We start from the raw sequence: 20817 nt of genomic DNA on the forward strand, positions 1-20817 counted from the left end.
AAAAGAAAATATGGGTTGGAATTGCCAGTGGTTAGTTTATTTTCAAGCATTCCTCATATCACCTTTTGTGTATTTAGTGCGAATGGAGAAACAATTTCAGATCCTAGTGTCAAATCCCCCACTCCAAGTCCTGCTCCCTAGTCCTGTGACGAGCACTGATGCTCGGAATCTCTCCCAAGATGTTCTGGAGGCTGAAGAAGGATCAAGGGGGTGGTGCTGGCAGTACCTAGGAGAGGACACTTTCTATTCAATTTCTGGCCCATGATCCAAGTTCTATAGGGAGAAATCTGGGGATTTTTTCAAATAAATGCCATTAACAAGCCCTACTCTGGATGTGTCTGACTCCCTATTTTGCTTTCACGCCTCTATGAAGTCTGTCTGAGTAATATGACTGTGCTCACAATGAATGAGTACTTTGCAATGGGAGCTCACAAATTACAAAAAGCTTTTTAGGATTATTTTGAACTAAACAGTTGAGTTCTGTGGATGATAGATTAATAAAATGATGCTCTGACAACCTGACTCAAAAAGCATTTTTCACTTTTATAGTGGGTGTGCAATCCATGTTCAAAAAAAATAAATGTAATATATTTTCAACAATTTTTGTTCTGGTTTAATTGTGGTTAGATGATTAAGCGTAGATTCGCAATCAGCGATGCTCAGACACGCTTTGGAACGAACCCACACACAACAAAGACGCCCCAATTATATTGCACTCGAGCCGGTTGTGTTCTTGCATTACCCTCCATGTTGACTCATCCTCTTTGCATGAGTCATGGCCCTGTGGAAGCAGCACTTCCCCATCCAATAATAATAAAATCATCTATTTCTGTCAATGGACTGCATGGACAAGTCTTAAAACTCAATTTGTAGAAAAGGAATACATCTGCTGTTTAAATCAAACTATGACACCCTAGAAATAATCCTCTGCTAAAAAAGTATTATTTTCTCTCCTGAACGAAGTATGTGCGCCTTTTAAAAAACAACATCATTACTCGACCTTGGAAGCTGCATGTAGCTTACTTGTGCCATTTTGCTGAGCTGCGTGAAAAACGGAATTGAATCTCTGGCATCGGGATACTAAAGGTACGTGGCTTTCAGGTAACTTCTACGTGAAGCAAATAGTAAATCCAATATGGCTTCCCTGACAATACACTCCCCAGCTAAAGTTTTCAAAGTGATGGAAGCAGGGGTGGCTCCTCCGTTGGAGTGGAGGAGCGGTGCCCCACTTAAATTACCCCCAAAGCCCCAGAGATGAAAAATAAAATGGCAATTCATTAACATTTTATTTTTAATTCCCTGTCTCGAACAGAGCGTTAGGACGGGGTGGGGCCTGCTTAGTGACAGCAGTAGAGAGGAGGGTGCGCTGTTTGTGGACCGTTTAAAGTGTGCATGTCTTTTTGACCAGCCGTCTTGCCACGGCCATCCACACATGCACACTTTATACATCTCTAACCCAGCTATCTTAAGACAGCTGGGTTGAAGCAAGTCCAGGCAGTCGCAGCCGGCATGACGCACAAGTGGGGGGTCACGCAGGGACGGGGTCACACGGGGGAAGGAACATGAAGCCTCCCTCCCCTCCCCTAAGCCAATCACAACACTGCAATGGCAGTGGTGCAGCGTTGTGATGTGTCGGGACGCCGACCAGCCAGGTGCCTATGGAGAGGCCATTTTCTCCATGTGAGAAAAGGCAGAGTGCGCATGACTGGTTTGGTCAGCCCCAGAGGGGCAACCAAACAGTCAGCGCCCTCAGCAGTGGGCAAGCCACTCCTCCCCTGCCCTATAGAAGCCCCACCCAACCAAACACGTCTTCTTTTTCGCAGTGCAATAAGCAAAAACATAAAATGGTAGTTTTACCATTTTATGTTTCTGCTTCTTGCCCTGCGAGAAAGCAGTGGGGCGGCGCTCCTCCACCCTAATGGAGGAGCCGCCCCTGAGTGCAGACCTCCAGAGCACTGTGGAGTGCCGAGTAAGGCCACTCCCTCCAATTAGGGTGCTGGTGTCATGCGGCATGAGAGGATCACCAGGATTAGTCAAAGGAGTTTCCTGGTGGCTGGGTTGCAGTTGACGAAAGAAGAGGCCCGGTGTGGAAGACTCAGTAAGTGTTTCATTTGATTTATTTTTTATTTTATTTGTGATTGCACACATCCGTAGGTGTCGGCCGCCACTGGATGGAACCAATCCTTCCCTCAGTGCTTGGATTATAAAAGAATGAGTGCCGGTGTCTGGCGCTCTGCTCTGAAGCCCGTGCTGGTGACTGGAGCTCTGCTCTGAAGCCCATGGCTGGAGTAATTGCATGTCAGCGTGCGGAACACCGAGGCTGCATAGTCGTAAAACAACCTGATGTCTCTTTAATCCACTACCAGACACATCCTGCCCTTTATCTCACTCTTGCAAGCTCCTGCTTCCCCCTGTGCAACAGGTTTTCCGTCTTTCTCTTCCTCTGTCTTTCTGCTTTTTGTGTGTTTCCCTATCTTGGTCTTAATTAATGCCTGATGCCGAAAATAAGTGCTGGTCCCCAAAAATGAGTGCCGGTAGCTGCAACCGCAGACGACCGGCTAAAATGAAGCACTGTCTACTCTGCTCCAACAGCACAGACAGCGGCCATCTTGAAATGGTCAAAAAAACATTTTAACATAGCCACCCGCCAACAGGAGGGAAGGCAGAAAAAAGCTTCAAAAAAGTTTTTAAAAAGCAATGGGGTGAGGGACAATAGGACACTGGGTAAGAGGGCACAAGAGAGGGACTAGAGGGGTGAGAAAATAGTCCCAGCGTATCGAAAGAACATCAGTGGTGGAAGGATACATCATTCAAAATGAGCACAATGAGATCGAACATTCCTGGGTGGAATAACAAAAAAATAGGGAGGAATGCATGGATGTCACTGCTGCCACCCCTGGCATGCCCCCTTGTGATCCCTGGCGCTGCCTTTGCAACTCCTAGCGTCAGCAGTGGCAGGAACAGAGGCAGCTCGTCCTTATGGACGTCAGTGGGGGCTTCACTCACCTCGTTTTTTGTACATTTTTTATTATACTTATAGTAAATAATATTACATTGGAGTACAAATGGCTGGAATTTGACTTTCCCTGGCAGCTGAGGCAAGTAAAGAAAATGCTTTTAAATGTATGTATGTTTTGTGTGCACTTGCAGTTTTGAGTATGTTTATGTAAGAGAGAGTGTGTGTATGTTTGAATGTGTGTGCATGTGTATAAGCATATATCGCAGTGAAAGTGAAGGTCAAGGGGCATGTGAAGTCACTTCCGCTACCCCTGGCATTTTGGTGAATTGACCTTCAAGGAGGAATGCCAGTGATTCAGGAGCAGAGCATTACTATAGACAGAGATGGAAGGGAGATGGGGTCTCACGTCCTAAACAAAATTCAGAAAGATTCAAACCTGCAGACTTAAAAAAAAATGTTGAGAACATCAAGGAGAAGACTTTCTGTATTTAAGATGAACACATCAATAGTTTCCCTTCAAGTCGGCAGAGGTTATGAATGTGTCGGTAAGAAAGGAAACATTAAATGACTGTAGTATGTGATCATCACCATTAAAGAGTGGGGACATTTTTTTTAGGAGAGTGAGATTGTCGTCCAGTTTGCAATGACTAATGGGACCCCTTTTTTAGACTTTTGACAAGAAACCCCAGTTATATTTCATGTAAGGGGGAACCAGCTAGAGGCTGAGATGTGTTATTTGCATATAACAGTTTTTCTTCCAGGCATATATGGCAATACTCTTTCGTTCTAGCTGCAGCCAGAGCAAAACTGCGTTAACTGTTTGCATTTTGACCAAGAGCGGAAATCCCCTGATTTAAGGAGGGAAATTCAGAGGTGATTCAAGAGGATTGAATCACAGTCTGTGCTACTGGCAGAGTTTGCACCGGCCCCACCTATGCAGCAGAAATGGTTTTGCAGCAGACTCCCCCAGCTAGCGCTATTGCCCTAGAAATCTGCGCAAGGTGCACCCACGAATGAATTGCTTGGCAAAGACGCCCGATTCTCAAACAAGCTTCCTAACCTGGATTCGTGGGTGCACTCCACCGAACGAGTGCAGATTGACACAAGATCCGAATTCAGAGAGGTTTTCAGAAGTAGTGCTGGAAACCTGCAAAGTTGCAAGTTCCCAGGAGTACTCTTGAAAAAAGTTTCATTAATACCTAATTACGTTTCTGTAAGTAGCACACATGGGGACTTCAAGTTTGCAAGCCTGTGCTCTGCTGACCATAGACTCCCACGTTTAGAGATCTTTTCCTGCCTGGGAAGCACTTCAGAGGACCCACCATATTTGGGGCTCTCATGAAGGCAGTGAAGCTTTGCTGTGCGCGAGCCATGTTCAGTGCATGTTCAGTGCAGCCCCGCCACAAAGGTTTTTATTTTTTTTAAATAAACTCCCATAGCACTAGTTTGTTTTGGAAATTAAAAAATAAATACATGTCCCTGACATGCATGAGTTTTCTTCCCATGAGCTGGGGTCATTTTTATGTTTTGGACAGGGTAAGACTTGTAGTCGCAAATAGAAAAAAAATATATGTTGGAATGTATGCCCTATATTGGGCGGATGGTTTGAGGTACTTCGATCAACAGTCCAATGTCAGTCAATCCATCAGTGAAATGGTCTCAGGGTGGGGCCAGGGCAGGGGCATAAAGCAGGCCCCTGCAGCCCCTGTGGTGCGGGGGAGAGCAACACTCCAGGCCCCCCCGCACCACCCACCAGGGACCCCTAACGCCATTCAGCCCAAGGCCAATGAATATCTGTGAGATATGGGAGACTCGGGGCCTTTCATCACATTCGGTAAGGGGGCCCCATCATTTTGCATTACGCCACTGAACCAGCGGAGGCTCTCTCAGCAATAAGGTGGCTGTTCGTCTCACTCTAAATAGAGCAGGTAAACAAGAGTTTGGAAGACAGGTTACTCCGCCAAACCCTAAATGAGACGCATTGTGTCTACTCACCAGTGCTTGAGCTGGGGGTTGCAGGTGGGGCTCACCGGCACTCATTTTGGGGATCAGCACTTATTTGTCCTCATCATACATTGACTAAGAGCATGTGATGGATAAACACTAAACATGGAGATGAAGGAAGAATAAGATGGAAAACACATCTCAAAGGGAGAAAGCAGGAAACTAGAAGAAAGAGATAAAGGGGCAGGGAGTGACTGGTGGTGGTGGATTCATGGTGAAATAAACGTGGCCTTCTGCCTGCTGACATTAATAGCACTTAAGAGCACTTGTGAGCAGAGCTTTGGGCTCCGGCCCTCATTAATTTACAAATTAAGCACTGCTACTCACTGTACACACAAATACTCCTCTCATACATTCAGTCATCAATGCACTCATTGTGAGAGGGATAAAGGGGTGTCATCTGGTGTGCTCCAATGACAACTGAAAGTGCATTTATTTGATGACTTGCAGAAGATACCACACATTTGCAATTATAGCCAATTACATTTTACCAAGTAAACCCCTGTGAAAAGAGGCACATGTAGAAATCAAGTACACAAACTTTGTGCTGTATGTTCAAATGGAGGGTAATACCACGCCTAACAAAGTACTGCATCCTGCTGTATCGATCTTTACCATGGGTTTCATTGCCACACTGAATTGAGGTGCACTTGAAAGACTGTTATAGAGCCTTGCTGAGGATCACACGGTAGAAGCCTTTTTCTGGTACACAGAAGTGAAAGCCTATGTGCCCATGGTCCCTGTGGTCCTGTCGAGGAGCTCTGGACGTACATGCTTCACAGCTTATGCCTTAGGATGAATGACTTCCTCTGCCTGTTGCTTTGCCTTGTTGACTATTGGTAGAGATCTAAGTGAACAATTCTGAAGCTTCAGAGTGTTTGTGGACATCTGACAGGCATGTGGCCGTACACAGAAGAAACGATTACAATTATAGGCAGTAAAATTCGCAAAACTTGTATCCCTCATTGAGTCAAGTAGCCTAAACTCATCAAATGAACAGGCAGCAATCCTTTGTGAGAGATCCCACAAAATGAGGACATTTGCAGAATTACTGAAATGGTGCTAGCACAGTGAAGCAGGCATTGGCGAAGCCAATATAATATGTCCGGCATTGACCACTCAGCCGTTTATCTTTGTCAAGGCATGTTTTGTTTTATCTTGGGATTTACTCAACATTACTGTTGGAGTAGCGGCTGTGCCCTCATAATTTTAAGTTTTAAAAATGCCTAAAAGAAACAATTGTTTTTGGTTTTAAAAACCACATATTGCCGTAATAGTTCTTAGCGTTTAAGGGAACTACTTTATGTGTGGATGTGCGCCTTTGGAATGGAAAACACCACTCACAGAAAAGTTAGACAACAACTGAAGAGGGTTGACCCTCTGCCTCATGTTGTATGCTGTAGGAGTAGAGGAAAAATGGGAATAACTCACAACTAAAAGACCAATGGACAAAGAGGGCTGGCTGAAAGTCCCGTAAGTAAGGATATGATACATATCATTTAGTGTAATTAAATGGTCTTGGCTCTTGCCAGACCTAAAAAACTGAAAAAATTGAGAAACCACATCAGTTGGATTGGTGTGGTGTTACCGCGGGGTATCGCAAACCTGATACCATAGAATTGATCTTGATGCAGCAGTTATTGCATGTCTTTCCTACAGGATTTGCAATATGTTAATCACACATGACTACATTTGAATGGGTGGGGCTGATACATTGCATATACATTGACTGGTTGTATGAGTGACTGTATGGGTGAGGGAATGGTTGCATGAGTGGCTGTATGAGCGAGTGAGTGGGTGTGTGAGTGGCTCTATGGAGGAGTGAGTGGTTGTGTGAGTACTTGTATGGATCTGTGAATCGGTATGTGAGTGGTTGTATCTGTGTTTCAGTGGGTGTATGAGAGGTTTATTAGAGGTGTGAGTGGGTGTGTGAGTTGTTCTGTGGATGATGTCATTAGTGATGTCATTTAAGATGTCACCAGTGATGTCACTGACCATGTCATAAGTGGTGTAACATGTAACATCATAAGCAGTGCATTGTGGGGGCATAAGTTATAGTTAGCCCAGGTAACTATAACTGCTGACTTTCAATGGTTTTGTACAAGTGAACTCTAAGCCTGACTATAACATCCCTGTAACCTTCGTTTTTTCATTGAGTTTCTACTTTTTTTTAAAAATTTCCTAACTATAATGTCCCTGTAACCTTAGTTATTATTCTGTGAATTTGAAAGGTTTTTTCTAATGTTGTTTCCTAACTATAAGTTCCCTGTAACCTTTGGTTTTAAGTGAATTTCTAAGGTTCTTTAATTGTATTTCCTAACTGTAACCTGTACATTTTTAGAGTGAGGGTGTGATTGAGTGCATGAGTGTCTCAGTGGGTTTCTGAGTGAGTGCATGAATGTCTAAATGTGTATGAGTGGGTGTCTGAGTAGGCCTGGGAGTGGCTGCATAAGTGCCTCACTGGGTCTGTAAGTGGGTGTGTGAGTCTCTGAGTGGGACTGTGAGTGGGTGTGTGAGTCTCTGACTGTGTCTACAGGTGGGTGCATGATTGTATCAGTGGGTCTGTGAGTGGGCGTGTGAGTGTCTCAGTGCATCTGTGAGTGTGTATGTAAGTCTCTGAGTGGATCCGTGAGTGGGTGAATAAGTGCTTGAATGTATCTGTGAGTGGGTGCATGAGTGTGTGAGTGTGTCTGTGGGTGCATGAGTCTCTGAGTGAGTCAGTGAGTGGGTGTGTAAGTGTATGAGTGGGTCTGTCAGTTGGTGGGCAGTAAAAAAAGTGGGGGGCACACAGGAGCAGGTCCTCATACCAGCTCCCCCTGTGACAGTCCTCCTGTCCAGCTTGCCCACATTCCACTACTGTCTGCTGCCTTCGGTTTTGTGCCTCCTTTGCTCATTTTCTGTTTGATTTTCTGCCTCTTCTCTGCTTGTTCCTGTCCTCTATGTTGCCTCTTTCTGCTTGTTCTGAGCATTATTGTGCCTCTTTCTGCTCTCTCCTGAACCTTATTCTGCCTCTTGCTGCTAGTTTCCGACCTTTATTCTTCCTCTTTCTGCTCTTTCTGCCCTTTATTCGGCCTCTTTCTTCTTGTTTTTCATCTTTATTTTGCCTCTTTCTGATCATTTCTGACCTCTATTCTGCCTCTTGCTGTTGGTTTCTGACCTTTATTTTGCTTCCTTCTGGTCATTTCTGACCTCTATTCTGTCTCTATTTGCTCATACCACACCTTTATTTGACCTCTTTCTACTCATGAATGACCTTTATTCTGCCTCTTTCTGCTCATTTATCACCTTTATCTTGCCTCTTTCTCATTGTTGCTGACCTTTATTTTGCCTTTTTCCTCTACCTTCTGATCTCTTTAGGCTCTTTCTGCTCGCTGCAGACCTTTATTTTGGCTCTTTCTGGTCTCTGCTGGCTTTTAAATAGCCTCTTTCTGCTAGTTTCTGATCTCTATTTTGCCTCTCCCTACTCGTTTCTGACCTTTATTTTGCCTCTTTCCGCTCATTTTCGAACTCTATTTTGCCTCTTTCTGCTCACTTCTTACCTTTATTTTGCCTCTTTCTGCTAGTTTCTGATCTCTATTTTGTCTCTTTCTGCTCGTTGCTGACTTTATTTTGCCTCTTTCTGCTCCTATATTTATAATTGTATAGGATGGGGTGCCTGGGCCGATTTCGGCCCAGGCACCCCATCCTCGGGGACCGGCCAAGTCTCCAGTGTGCAATTCGACCGAGGGGGAGCCTCAAGGCTCCCATGGTCCCAGCTGACTCCCCGCCTTCTGCTGGAACCGGCAGTGCTGCCGCAAGCAGGGAGCTACGTTCATTAGCAGCTGCCTGCTTGTGGGAGCGATGTTTTCATCTGTTTCCCTGCATGCATATTTGCATGCAAGAAAACAGATGAAAACTCCACTTTCTGCAAGCAGGAGCTGTTTGACAGCTCCAGCTTGCAGAAAGCAGAGTTATGTTTGCTTTTGCTTGGTGGGAGCTGTCAGCTCCCACCAAGCAAAAGCAAACAGCTACCTCCAGAGTGAGGGTACCTCAGAAGGTAGCAGGAGCCAGCCCTGTGGGAATGGTGGACTCCAGGGCCATCTATGGCTCCTCCAGGGTTGCCCGCAGCCCCTCTCTATTCAAAAACTTAGCCCCCGGCAACTGCTGGTCCCCGGGGTCTGGATATCTGCAACACACCCCCTACATTAATTTATTTCAGCCCAGCATTAATTTAATATGTTTAGCCCCTCAGAGGTGGCAGTTCTTGGGGCACATACATTTTTGTAAGTGACCCGGGGAGATGGCATTCCGGTGCTGTGGGGGGCTGGGAGAGCCCCCACACATTAATTTTATGTATTTAGCCCTGGGGTGCTAGCGGGCCCAGCGAGCCTGCCCACATACATATTTATAAGTGCCTTGGGGAGGTGCTGACCCCGGGCTGCGGGAGTCTGAACGGGACCCCCCCAATAATTTTATAAACTTAGCCCCATGGGGGTGGCAGTCCTGGGGCATAGACAAGCCCGGCAGGCCTGCCTCATACATATTTTGTAGTCCCTTAGGGAGGTGCCAGTTCCTGGTGCTGCAGGGGACCGTGCAGGCCCCCCCTGCATTCATTTATACATACTTGCCCCAGGGAGGTGGCGGTCCCTGGGGCTTTCATAGGGTGGGACCTGTGCACACCCTTCTATTTTTATAGTATGCCTAGGTACATGGCCCACCCAGGGGCTATAATAAAAAGAAGCACAGGACCCCATCATGCATTCACAGCATAAATGTTTTTTCCCTGGCGGGGACCTTCTGGCACCCCCCCAAATGCCTAGGGGGTCAGGGTAATCCTAATCTGCCCCCTTATATTTTTTTAACGTTTTTTGTGGAGCCGAGTCCCAAGATGGCTGCCAACACTTCCTGGTTGAAGTGTTGGCAGCCAATCAGATTTCAGCTTGGGGGCTGTCGGATCCACAGAGGATATATATATATTTATTGTTGTCGAAAGTTTAAGACTCATGAATTGATGTGATCAAACGTAATATGACTAAATGAATCAATAACATCAGGTCCTCATACAGTGACTAAGTTAAATGTGGATTATTCGGACACGGGTTTGACTTTAATACACTGTTTTCCACACAATATCACTTTAATCACTTTTGATTTGGTTTGAGTTTTCTTTATGAAACTACATCTCCCAGAATGTTAAGTGATGTAAAACAGGAAATGATCATTAAGCTTGTAATGAAGAACAATGTATATAATTGGTCAGAAGGCATCACTAGTTTTACCATGAACAAGGTTTCGGTGAGACCGAAATGCTTTGGTTGTTGTATTCGGCCCGGATGAACTTTGATTGCTGAAAGTAAAAGGGATCTTAAACCTACCCTTGAGTGCAACCCATTTCTTTCCTTGGAAGGTTGGACTTGCTGTTGGGTTACGCACCCCCCGAGAGCGCCGGAGAAGCCAGCCAAGACGAGCCAAACTGTGGAGGATTTATATATATATATATACATATATTATCTACTGGCGGTCGCCAGTAGATAGTTATAGTTAGGACCGTGTTTCCATAGGAAATCTGAAAATTCTATTTTGAATAACTTTGGCGCCGGTTGACGAATCTTCGCGAAATTTTCAAAACTAATGGGGCGCTCCGCTCAGCTCCTACCCTGAAAGTCTCGGGGGGATTCATCAAGAGGGGGCTGAGAAAAAAGGGGGGTCCCAAAACACGTTTTCCCCATGCATTTTCCCATAGGACCTTTAGTCAAAGGTACAGCCCGAACGGCTGAACAGAATTACTTTAAATTTGGCAGAGAGGTAGTCCTCAGGTCAGGGATGTGCCTTTCGCATATATGGAGTCAATCTGTTCAGTAGTTCCAGAGAAAATTGCATTAAAAAGCACATACCTATCTATAGCCGCGCACAGTGCGCGCACTCTAACGTGCACAAGCGTAATTCTGATTGGTTGTTACATGTCAGTCAACGTTCGAATCGGTCGAAATCAGGAAGTGTCGGCCGCCATTTTGTTTGTTTTCAGTGCGAGAGTGGAAAAGGAAGGTGGCGAACGTGAAAAGGGGGCAGGGTAGAGAGTTCCTGACCCCCTAGCCTTGGTCAGGGGGTCCCTGAAGGACCCCGAAGGCAGAAAAAAACATTTACATTTTTTTTTTTTTAAATCGCGGTGGTGCGCACACCGTGCGCACATGGTGAAAAACCATTAAAAAAAAAAAACAATTAATACGTAGTTTATTGAAAAATAAATATATAAAAAAAATAATAATACATACATAACTTAGCATTTCAAAAAACCATACAAATTCACTGAAAAAACCATAGATTTCACACACGTTATAGTTAGGAATTAGCATTTAAAAAACCTTGCAAATTCATTTAAAAAAACCATAGGTTTCACACATGTTATAGTTAGGTGGATATTTCACTCGTAAAAAAACAATGAAATTCCCCCGTTATAGTTAGTTGAGATAACTATAACTCGCGCGACCGCCACTCTATCACAAGGATGATGTCATCAGTGATGTCATGAGTGATGCCAATGACCATGTCATGAATGATGTAATATGTGACGTCATGAGCAGAGGATTGCGGGCGCGCGAGTTATAGTTATCTCAACTAACTATAACGGGGGAATTTCATTGGTTTTTTACGAGTGAAATATCCACCTAACTATAACATGTGTGAAACCTATGGTTTTTTAAGTGAATTTGCAAGATTTTTTAAATGCTAATTCCTAACTATAACGTGTGTGAAACCTCTGTTTTTTTCAGTGAATATATATATATATTCATCTTGTTTACGCTTCTGCGCAGACCATGGACCCGTGGAAGGTGGTGTGTATGCCGGTGAAGCGATGTGTTTTGGGTGTGAACCATCCTGCAAGACAGCCGAAACGTGTTACGAAGAAGCTTATTAAATCCTGAGCATTCCACTGCATATTGTGTCCTGAGAGTGTGTGATTCCTGTGATGGGTACCTGTTTCTATATATATATATTCACTGAAAAAACCATAGGTTTCAGGGACGTTATAGTTAGTTGAACATTTCAATCATACAAAACCATAGAAATTCCGCTGTTATAGTTAGTAGAGCTAACTATAACTATAACTCGCAAGCCTGCAATGCACTGCTGATGACGTCACATATTACATCATTCATAACATGGTCAGTGACTTCACTGATGACATCACTGATGACATCTCAAATGACATCACTGCTGACATCATCCAGTGAGTGTGTTTTTTTCTTTAAAATTTAAATATGTATTATATAAATACCAAGCTGTATTGAAGAATGAGTGGATGTATAAGTGTCTGGATGGAGGATTTAGTAGGTGTGTGACTCACTGTTTAAGTGAGTGATTAAATGTGTCTTACTGAATACATGGGTTAGTGACTAAACTGTGTGAATGTCTGTGTCAGTCTGTCTGTTGTTGTATAACCTGCTGCATCAGTTGGTCAGTAGCTCCATGGGTGTCTAAATGGGCTATTGATTAGTTGTCTGAGTAATTGTATGGGAGACTGAGTGTGTGTGTGGTTGGGTGGGGGGGTATGACTCTGTGCATAGATGTGTGAGTGGTTGATTGACTGGGTGTATGACTATAAGAGTGCATGTGTAAACAGTTCTATGGGTGGGTGAGTGTGTGTATGGATGTGTTGGTGAGGGACTGGATGTGTCCGTGGTAGATGTCCAAGTAAATACAAAAGTAAAAGGCAGTGTATGTGAGAGTTGGAGTATATAAATGACTATATGTGAGAGTCAGTGATTGTGGGAGTGGCTTTATGGATCAGTGTATACTTGTATTAGTGATTATATAAGAGAGTAAGTATGCGTTAGTATCTGTATGAATAAATGAGGTGGTGTGTGTATAACTGTGTAGGTGAGTAAATGGAACTGTGATTGATTCTTTGCATGACTGACTAGGATAAGTGCATGACTGACTAGGATGAGTGGTGGTGTGTGAGTGTCTGTATAGGTGTATGAGTGCATATGATAGTGTTGTATTGATCAGTGACTACCTGTATGAATGGTTGTATGGATGAATGAGTGCATGTGTCTGTAGAACTAGGAATTAGTGAGTGCGTTTGTAGTAACTGGTATTGGTATGTCGATCGTTGTAAAAAGGGTAGTCTGTATTTTACAGGGGGTGTATCAAAGGTTATATTAGGGTGTGAAGAGGTGCATCAGATTGTCACGTGGATGATGTCATCAGCGATGTCATTTGAGATGTCATCAGTGATGTCACTGACCATGTCATGAATGATGTAATATGTGACGTCATCAGCAGTGCATTGCGGGGGCGCGAGTTATAGTTAGCTCTACTAACTACAACGACGGAATTTCTATTGTTTGGTATGAGTGAAATGTCCAACTAACTATAACGTCCCTGAAACCTATGGTTTTTTAGTTAATTTCAAAGGTTTTTTAAATGCTAATTTGTAAATATTTTCTTCTTTAAACCTATAATTTTTCAGTGATTTTAAATTATCACTTCATTGTCAACCTAGTGAAAACAGCCAATATCCCTAATTTTCCAGCAATAGCGTCCCAAAAAAAAGAATTGTGCAAAAATTAACACAAAAGCACCAGTTCCCGATATTTTCAATGAGCAGCCAAATCTGGGCTGCGATCCAAAAACAGGGAATAAGCCACGTTTGCAGTAGGTATCTAACATCTGCATTTTACTGGTGTAAACCAGGACGACTACCTACAATGTGAAAGGGATCACAGCCCAGAATCACATCTGAAGCGCAACATATGTCATAGAGTTACTGATCACGCAGCTCAAACACCCATGAAGGCCACAACACTCACTGCCACCAGCCTCAGGACGTCCCCCACGGACCACCCCCATCCTTACTACCACCGAGGCAGCGCAGAACAGGACAGCGGACCTTCCAAAAACTACATGGTCCCTCAGCCACACAATACTTGAATGTTGGCAGATATTGCAAGCAAATATGTGTGACGGATGCAACTCATCCATCAATAGTAATAATGCACACAATACCAAGTGTAGCAGTGGTGTGCTGGACAGACCTCACTATACAGATCATAAACCGCTCCATCATTACATATACTGCTAGTGCTTGTACTGCTGTGGACAGTGGACGCAACCATGTTACCTCAGACAGTGGGGAAGATCGCAGTCATGTACCTGTGTGGTCGTCCCCTGTAAGCGGAAGCACAGTGGGCTGGTCCAACGAACGCCACTCCAGCGTAGGAGTATGAATAAATAAGTAAGGGCACTGGGCGTGGTTCACTTGTAAACTGTGAAGACCAACGAGTGTGCCAGAGCGGCAGGCCTCACCCTGCCATGAGGCTGCCGCCATGACCGCGGTTCTCCTCGACACAGGCCCCCTGCGAACCCAGTGGCACAGCACCACAGACTTATGTCTGTACAGACTACTGCCTTCGATCTACACTGCAGACAGCAGGCATCACAATTCAGATGGAGTAGCGATTGCAGATGACGCAGTCCAGTACGCAAGATACATTGCTCCCAGTGCGGCCCACTCGGACCACGCATCATCGCAGGGTGCGCACACGCTGAGCACCAAAGGTACCACTAACTCAGTGCACCACAAGTCATTACCACATGGCCTTACTGAGGCAGAATTCAATAGACAAAAGACATTGCTCCGAGTGTGGTGCCCCCAGACCACGCATCATCGCAGGGTACGTACACGCTGAGCGCCAAAGGTACTACTAACTCAGTGCACCATAAGTCATCGCCACGTGGCCTTATTGAGGCACAATTCAATAGACAAAAGACATTGAACCGAGTGTGGCCCCCCCGGACCACGCATCATTGCAGGGTACGTACACGCTGAGCGCCAAAGGTACGACTAACTCAGTGCACCATAAGTCATCGCCACGTGGCCTTATTGAGGCAGAATTCAATAGAAAAAAGACATTGGTCCGAGTGCGGCCCTCCCGGACCACGCATCATCGCAGGGTACGTACACGCTGAGCACCAAAGGTACTACTAACTCAGTGCACCATAAGTTATCGCAAGGAAGAGTGAACAGTTTTATTTCAGCAGTGAGGCATACTATCACTCGAAAATCACCCCAATATACTTATAATTTAAAAAGAACAGAAGAATTGAAGTACATTAATGATTACAATCCAGTAATTTTGAAGATGTGGAAAGCAAATATAGACATACAATATGTTGCAGATAACTCAATTGCTGTTCCTCGCATACTATCCAAATAGGAGTCCATACCTGGAAAACATATGTCTATATGAAATACTGCAACATTATAGTTTTTAAAAAAATGTTACAGAAAAAATAAATGAAGGGAAATATGCTGTAATTGGATCTGATGGATGTTTCGTTAAGCATGCCAAAGGAAATTTGATTAATCACAAGGAAATTAAGTTGTGATGCACCAGATAAGAGAGAGTTTTTCTATTTAGCTTTTCTGCAACCCTTCAAACCTTGGCAGACTGAAATGGAATTACTTGGAGATTTTGACTGCTATGAAGATTCTTTCAATACATGTAAAGACATTGCTACCAGTGCGGCCCGCCCGGACGACGCATCATCGCAGGGTGCACACATGCTGGTTGCTTCAGGTCCCACTAACTCAGTGCACCACTTATCATTGCTGGCTGCACACATGCTGAATTGCCAATAACTGTGCAGCTCTACTGAACGCCACGTGGCTGTGGGCCCTTGCTGACCGCTGCCTCTGGCCTACACTGCGGTCAGCACGGCTCACAATTAAAATTGAGTGTTTATTCATTAATCCAGTAGGCAACTAACTACAATGTCTTCGAAACCTAAATAATATCCTTTTAGTATCCTTACTTCAAGAACTTTTTTTATATCAATTCTAGCTTTAGTACAATCGCGAAATTCATCTTGCAAGTCCAAAGGAACACTGAATGGCAGTCTACACTGCGGCCAGCAGAGCTCACAGTTCAAATTCAGTCTTTATTCATGAATTTCAGAGTCCATTAGGCAATTAACTACAACGTCCCCGAAACCTACATATTTCGACAATGTATTCCATACATATTTCATCTTTTGTTACCTACACTGCGGTCACCAGAGCTCACAATTTACATTGAGACATGATTTATTAATTGCAAACAGAATTGTACTCTATGTCCTCAGATTTTGCCAAGAGGAAGTGACAAAAAGCATTCCTCGATGTCTGTGCTGACTACTGCCTTCCATCTATATTGCGGATAGCAGGGGTCACAATTCACATCGAGTCGCAATTGCAGATGTCGCAGTCCAGTAGGCAAGAGACATTGCTCCCAGTGCGGCCCGCCCAGACCACACATCATCGCTGGCTGCGCACACGCTGAATGCTTCTAATGCCCCTATCTCATTGCAGCACAACTCATGCACCCTTTCTCATACAATATTTTGTGTATAATTTCACATCTACTGTTCTACCTCAGTGTATCACAAGTCATGAAACCTTTACGATAGAATCTTTTCTGTCTGATTTCATATCTGGTACCCGTCCCTTACTGCAGCACAAATCATTGACCCTTTATGAGTGAATCTCTGTGTCTGATGCAATGATTACTGTTGTACTTGTTGCCAGCACCAACCATTCCCGGAGGGTTAACTTACAATCACTCCACACGCATCCACCACAGACGTCACTGGACATGTGACCCTGATAATAAAAAGGAGTCGAGCGCACGTGCCCATACCCAGTTCCACTATCTATATGTGTCTGTGTGTTCATTATGTGTGCAACATGCTGCCCCTAGGCCCTACATAGTGCTCTGAACAGCGTATGCAACCATCTTACCTTTGACAGTGGGGGAAAACTTTAGTTATGTAACTTTGTCTCGGTCATTGTACAAGTACGTACGTAGAGACTGCATCATTAGAGTACTGCAAGCAGAGTGTATAGTGAATTTAGAAGTGCGTGAGGATCATCGCAGTGATTGTATAGGTACATATGTTGGCGCAGCCTAACTCCGACAACAAGCTTGTCTCTAATTGACTGCCCTCCATGTACCAAAAACTGAAACTTCATCTTTCCATGGCCCTGTATTGCTACAGCTGCAACACTCCACTGAATGTGCAATAAACATTCATATCCACTCAGATGTCTCATGTCCACCATCTTTCTTGTGTGGAACTATGGATGAATATAGGGTCAGTAATTCCCCGTACCTTCCATGTTGGCCATATTGTGGGACTTGGCTCACAGAGTGACACTTTGGTTTTGCAACCTGGGTGACGGTAGCACTCCAACACGGACACCCGCATCCAGTGTTGTCTGATTTTTTAAAGATTTCTACAACCCAAAGCCAACCAAAAAGTAGCCCAAAGTAGCCCAATATTGCTACTTTAGGGAAGGAGGGGCAGGGACAGCGTCAAGCAGGCAGTGAATGCATTGGAATTGATGATGCAGCAGTATGCTAAGTAAATATTTGTCTAATAAAGCGCTTTAACATACTACTTTGCTGGAGCGTTGTATATATATTTATAATCTGGCAACTAGCACAAACCGAAATTTTACCACACAACCGGAAAAATATAGACCAATTATGCGTGATCTAGCCCAATCTGGCAACACTAATGCCACAACCACTCCCTCACGGCTGGTATACACCCACACCACACCCATTCAGCACAGGCGTCACAGGACACGTGACCCTGCTAATATAAAAGACGGAGCGCACATTACTACGCCATTTTATAGTTTAGAATACATGGCCTCACTTCTCACTGAGTTAGTAGCACCGCAAGCACTGAGCGGGTGTACAACCTGTGATGATGATAGGTGCACTAGTATGTCCTCTGCTATGGCCATATCAAGACTCAGTACCCAATGTGAGACCTATTACCCTCCAGAACAGAGCTGCATGATGTGGAGGGTGCCGTGACCATGAAACGGTGAGCAGTGAGGCCTGGGTGAACAGTGGCGGGCAGCCTGGATGCAGAAAGGCTGGACAGCGATTTAGGCATAAGCAGTCGTATATACCCTGCCATTACCCTTTCTTATTGCATTTTGAACAAGTGTGGTAAGGTGTGTTGGGAGCATTGAAGCATGCAGACACGAGTGTGACATTCCTCTCACATCTCGTGGCTGCCTCGCGTCACTTTGGGAATGTTATGTTTTTAATGTGAGAAGGTTGAGAGGTAGAAGTTAACGTGGGTTCAGTCATTCTTGCTTTATACTTGCTGCTTACAAAACATGTTCTGAGGATTAAACCACATCAAGAGAATTACCGTCTCTGTCTTTTCATTCCTGCATACTGGTCTTTCCTACAATTACCAATTCTGTACTATCTTTCAGATGTGGGAGCTTGAGGGTGCACTATGTCCCGGCACGTGGTTGGAGACACACTGGTGACACAAAGGTGAGCTGCGAAGATTTTCTCCAGTGTCACTCTCGCACTCTTTCTCTCTCTCTCTCTTCCTCTCTCCTTTGATGGATGCATGACGCTCAATCTTATGTTGCTTTTTATCTAACAGACTCTGATTCACAAATTGATGCCCCCCAAGACGACCAGAGCTGAACACGTGTAGAACCTGCGATGATGTGTGGCCATCCTGGCAATCAACATCCATTCTGAAATGTGAGCTCCGTTGACCGCGTGTATTGTGGTTGAGGAGGTTCCTTCGGCACGTGGTCGACTCTGAGGATGAGGCTGAGGATGTTCCTTGGGCACGTGGTCGACTCGCTTCGACACACGCTGGTGGCGGAAGGTGAGCAGAGAGGCTTGTTTGCGCAACAGCGGACACTCACCCCCAGCCAGTGGAGTGGATGGGGTGCAGCAGCCTGGATGCGCAGTGGCAGGCAGTCAGCTCCGGATAGTGGGAGTGCATGGGGTGCAGCAGCCTGGGTGCACAGCGACTGTTATACACCTCTGGGCAGTGCAAGTGTATGGACTACAGCAGACTGGGGACCATAATATCAAGAATGGCGATAACATTATCACCGCTTTAGCGGCAGGAAACAGCAGCTAAAGCGGCGATAAGAGACTTGATAATATGCCCTTGAGAATTCCCATAGAAGCCCAGGTTCTGGTGTGAAGGACATCAAACCTGGGCTTCTATGGGAATTCACAAGGGCGTGTTATCAAGCCCCTTATCGCCGCTTTTGCAGCTGTTTCCTGCCACTAAAGCGGCGATAATGATAATATGGCCCTGGGTGCGCAACGGCTGTTAGACACCTCTGGGCAGTGGAAGTGGGTGGGATGCTGCGGCCTGGGTGAGCAGAGCCTAAACAGAGAATTACGTGTGTGCAGTTGTATTTAGTCTGCAATTACTAATTCTATACTATCTTTCAGATAACTAAACTTGAGGGTGCAGTATGTCCCTGCACGTGGTTGGAGATACACCGGTGACACAAAGGTGAGCTGCGAAGATTTTCTCCAGTGTCAACACTCCCTCTCCATCTCTTCCTTTCTCTCTCTCTCACACTTTCTCTCTTTCTCTTTCTCTTCCTCTCTCTCTCATTCTTTCTTTCTCTCACTTCCACTCTCTCTCTCTCTTCTTCTCTCTCACACTGTTTGTCTCTTTTCCTCTCTCTCACTCTTTGTCTCTCTCTCTTCCTCTCTCTCACTCTTTCTCCCTCTCTCTTCCTCTCTCTCTCTTCCTCTCTCTCACACTGTTTCACTCTTTCTCTCTTTCTCTCTCTCTCTACTCTCTTTCTTTCTCTGTCTTCCTCTCTCTCTCTCTCTCTCTTTCTCTCTCTCTCTTCTCTCTCACACTGTTTCTCTCTTTCTCTCTTCCTTGTATCTTTCTCTTTCTCTCTCTCACTCTTTCACTCTCTCTGTCTTCTTCTCTGTCTTCCTCTTTCCTTCTGTCTTCCTCTCTCTCTTTCTCTTTTGCTCTCTCTCTTCCTCCCTCTCTCACTCTTTCTCTCTCTTCCTCTCTCTCACACTGTTTCTCTCTTTCTATCTTCCTTGTATCTCACTCTTCCTCTCTTTCTCTCTCCTTTGCTGGACGGATAACCATCATCTTATTTTGCTTTTTGTCTTGCAGGCTGTGATTCACAAATTGTCGAGGGATGACATGCCATGGCTGTATATAGTTTTATTTGTTGTTGTTTTTTTAAAATAAAATATTTTACACGCATAGTTTTATTTGTTGTTGTTCTGTTTTAATAAAATGTTTTATATGTAAATCAATACATGACTAAGATTCTTATTTGTCCAACCTCACAAGCATCTTTTTTTATTAAAACTGCAACACCAGCCGATTTGTTAGGCTCCACATTTAAAAACGTTCCTGTCACATTTTTTTGTGGGGGGTGAGCGGGGATGGTGGACAAGCAGCTGCTGCTGGGGGATGTCAGAGTACTGTTGGGTGTCTGACCTGCATCATCGTTGCCTCCATTGCATCTCTTCTCAGAGACCTGCAAACCGGCGGCCTTGCTCGTAAAAGTGCGGGCCCGAGAAGTCGCACCGGAAGAGCTGCGAGCCCACCAGTGGTTCGCAGAGGGAGACTTGCGGGCCCAAGAAGGTTGTTGACGGTATGCTAGTGATGTTGGAAGAGCGTGCTTTACCTGCTGATGTGGGGAGAGGCAGCGCGAAAGGGGTATCTCTCAAAAACAGAGCTCCGGCATGTTTTCAGAAATACCTCGGACAGATGCCAGCTGACGGACTAAATCACAATTTCAATGCTCATATAGTAAGACTTATGAACAGTTCGTACCCAGGATCGCAGAGGAACAACTGCGGCCCGTCCGCTCGACTCAGAGAGGCAGAACTACGAGCCGTTCGCTCCCAAAGGAACAGCAGCATAGTAGCTCGCAGAGGTACAAGCACAGCAACGTACTAGCTCGCAAAGGTAGACAGCTGCGAGCCAACGGACTGGCTTCTAAAGGCATACCTCCGAACTGGTGATGTTGGGCACAGGGAGCGTGAAAGGGTTATCTTCCT

At 44.9% G+C, this 20817-nt stretch overlaps 1 long non-coding RNA gene across 1 annotated transcript; it reads left to right on the top strand.

Annotated features, from left to right (window-relative positions):
- Window positions 1-2068: 2068 nt before the first annotated feature.
- On the top strand, window positions 2069-19285 carry LOC146868768 (uncharacterized). The gene is made up of 4 exons (XR_014966422.1): window positions 2069-2098; window positions 18225-18288; window positions 18404-18637; window positions 19222-19285. It is a non-coding gene; the product is annotated as an uncharacterized LOC146868768 (long non-coding RNA).
- Window positions 19286-20817: the final 1532 nt, after the last annotated feature.

Source organism: Triturus cristatus, chromosome 1_2 (assembly GCF_964204655.1).
Source record: "Triturus cristatus chromosome 1_2, aTriCri1.1, whole genome shotgun sequence".
NCBI lineage: Eukaryota > Metazoa > Chordata > Amphibia > Caudata > Salamandridae > Triturus > Triturus cristatus.